Source organism: Capsicum annuum, chromosome 9 (assembly GCF_002878395.1).
Source record: "Capsicum annuum cultivar UCD-10X-F1 chromosome 9, UCD10Xv1.1, whole genome shotgun sequence".
Classification (NCBI taxonomy): Eukaryota; Viridiplantae; Streptophyta; class Magnoliopsida; order Solanales; family Solanaceae; genus Capsicum; species Capsicum annuum.
The window spans coordinates 188,770,408-188,772,867 of NC_061119.1; the positions used below are offsets into that span (position 1 = coordinate 188,770,408).

The 2,460-nt window shown below is 30.8% G+C and overlaps 1 non-coding gene across 1 annotated transcript; it reads left to right on the top strand.

Annotated features, from left to right (window-relative positions):
• The first annotated feature begins 1,045 nt into the window (after positions 1-1,045).
• On the top strand, positions 1,046-1,150 carry LOC124887531. The gene has a single exon (XR_007045301.1). It is a non-coding gene; the product is annotated as a U6 spliceosomal RNA (small nuclear RNA).
• The last annotated feature ends 1,310 nt before the right edge of the window (positions 1,151-2,460 follow it).

A 2,460-nucleotide genomic window follows, 5' to 3' on the forward strand; every position in this document is an offset into this window, starting at 1 on the left:
ACTCATAAATCCCTATAATATAGGAGATATGGTCATTTAAAGTTAGCCCTAATAGAAACCCATATCGAAACTGTATTGAAAAGAAAGTTGTAAACTTAACTATGCGTTAGGGATATTGTACGACCTTAATTCATCCTAAAAGAATTTTAAAACTAAGGTATTGATATTATAACTCATGAAAAATTAAATACTTTGAGCTTGAGTCTATCTAGACACATTCGAAGGCTAAAATCTTCGCCAAAAAATTCGAGGTGACATAACAAATAAAATATTAGCTATTTTGGACCCAAGTTAATATTGAGGAATGAATTTTCATGAATTTATTATGGATAATTTAATAATAACGAAATGGGCCGTTACATGATTTTTAAAAAAAAAAAACATAAAAACATTAAACTAGTGTTGGCCCATTCAAATGCCCTTCCTGTTATGCTTCTCTTCTTTTGTGCCTCGTTAAATATTGACATCTTATTTAGTAAAATTATTCGCGCTTCGCGCGATTATTTAAAAATATTATTGAACCTATTTAAAAACTATATTATAATTTATTTATCATTTGAGAAGTTAAGCAAATTCTTTTAGAGTTTTACAACTATAGTGTTTAAAAGCATTTATTAAGCAAGCTGTTAAGAATTAAATTCACCTTATTTTGTGCATGTTAATTGAATATATGAATATATTTAACAAAAAGAATAACAACCAAATCTGCAATGACAAAATAAGATATATTGCTTTACCTTTATAAAAATTAATTTTTAATCACCTTTTTTCAGGTCAAATATATATATATATATATATATATATATATATATATATATATATTTCTTAAAAAAAGTTATTTAAGCTCTATTGTTGCAGTAGCATGAAAATCCGTTACTAAGAAAATTCATTTAAGTATTCAAACTTTAACCAAGTAATTTACAGATTAAAGTCGGAAAAGAAGAAATATACTGTCCATACACTTTGTTGTTTGATCTCAGTTTAGAGGGTTCGCCTCTGTTTTTGTGTTATAAGTAAAGGGAATGCCCTTCATGATATCGTTTACTTTGTCCCTTCGACAACATCCGATAAAATTGGAATGCTATGGAGAAGATCAGAATGGCCCTCCCCAAGAATAACACGCACAAATCGAAAAATGGTTCGAAGTTTTATCTTACCCAAAAAATCACTTTGAATATTTAAAAGAAAAAAATATCAGAATAGGAGGAAAGGTTAAAAATAGGATACTGTATCTACTTGCAGGTTAGCTAAAAAAAGTTAATTTTACTACTCTTTGAAGAGATGGAAACAACACATACATGTAACTGGATGATTATCTAAAATGGACACTGTTGAGTAACTTCTCTACCACAGACATTTCCTCTCGTCAAAAGAAAAAAGCTATAGCTTTAATACATTGCATTTATGTTCACAGTAAGATACTACAAATGAAAACTCTAAACAAATTTCGGGAATTGATTATGAAAGTTTTATGTAGAGTTGCAAAAGAAGTTAATCAAACTTGATCACAATGGAGAGAATATTGTTTCCAACATAATTTAATTCATCGAAAATAAATTTCAACCAAAAATAAAAATATGAAGAAACAACAGTTTTATTGATAAACGATGGGGGTACAAATCTGTTCCTCCCTTGATTCTTCTCTCTTGATTTTCTCCATGATTCGAGGGCCATTAGTGGCGTATTTCACGAACGTAGGAACATTTGAATTTGATCTCCATGAAAGGAGGGTTTGTCTTCTTGATGTCTTTGATTATCAAAAAGAGAGAGTTTTGATCTTTATGAATAACCCATAAATTTATTGGGACTTTTCAGATTTTTGATCTATTTGTGAATATCTCGTGAATTTGTGGGACACTGGCGATGCATCTTTAAAGGGATATTTGCCTCCTTTATATAGGCATAATTTAGGATTTAAGTTGAGTAGCTATCAAGCTAAATTTAGGATAAATTAGCCCTCAAGAACTCTAAGCAAAATTGAACTCCTTTTGTAGAGCACAAAATTTCAATGTTTACAAATGACCCCTGCTTCAAGGCTTGTCGGAGTGTAGACTTGATGAAACTCAAATACGAGTCTTGAAGTACTGCTTCCATCTTTACGATCTGGCGGCTACAGATTTGCATATTTGATTTATGAGAGAAGAGATGAAGGGCAGATTTGGTCCCACTATGCGTGCTAATTTGTTTCCAATATAATTTAATTCATGAAAAATAAACTTCAACCACAAATAAAAATATGAAGAAACAACTGTTTATTGATAAACGATGGGGGTACAAATCTGTTCCTCCCTTGATTCTTCTCTCTTGATTTTCTCCGTAATTCGAGGACCGTCAGTAGCATATTTCTCAAATGTATGAAGATTTGGATATGAATATCTCCGTAATTCAAGGGCCGTTAGTGGCGTATTTCTCGAACGTAGGAACATTTGAATTTGATCTCCAAGAAAGGAGGGTTTGTCT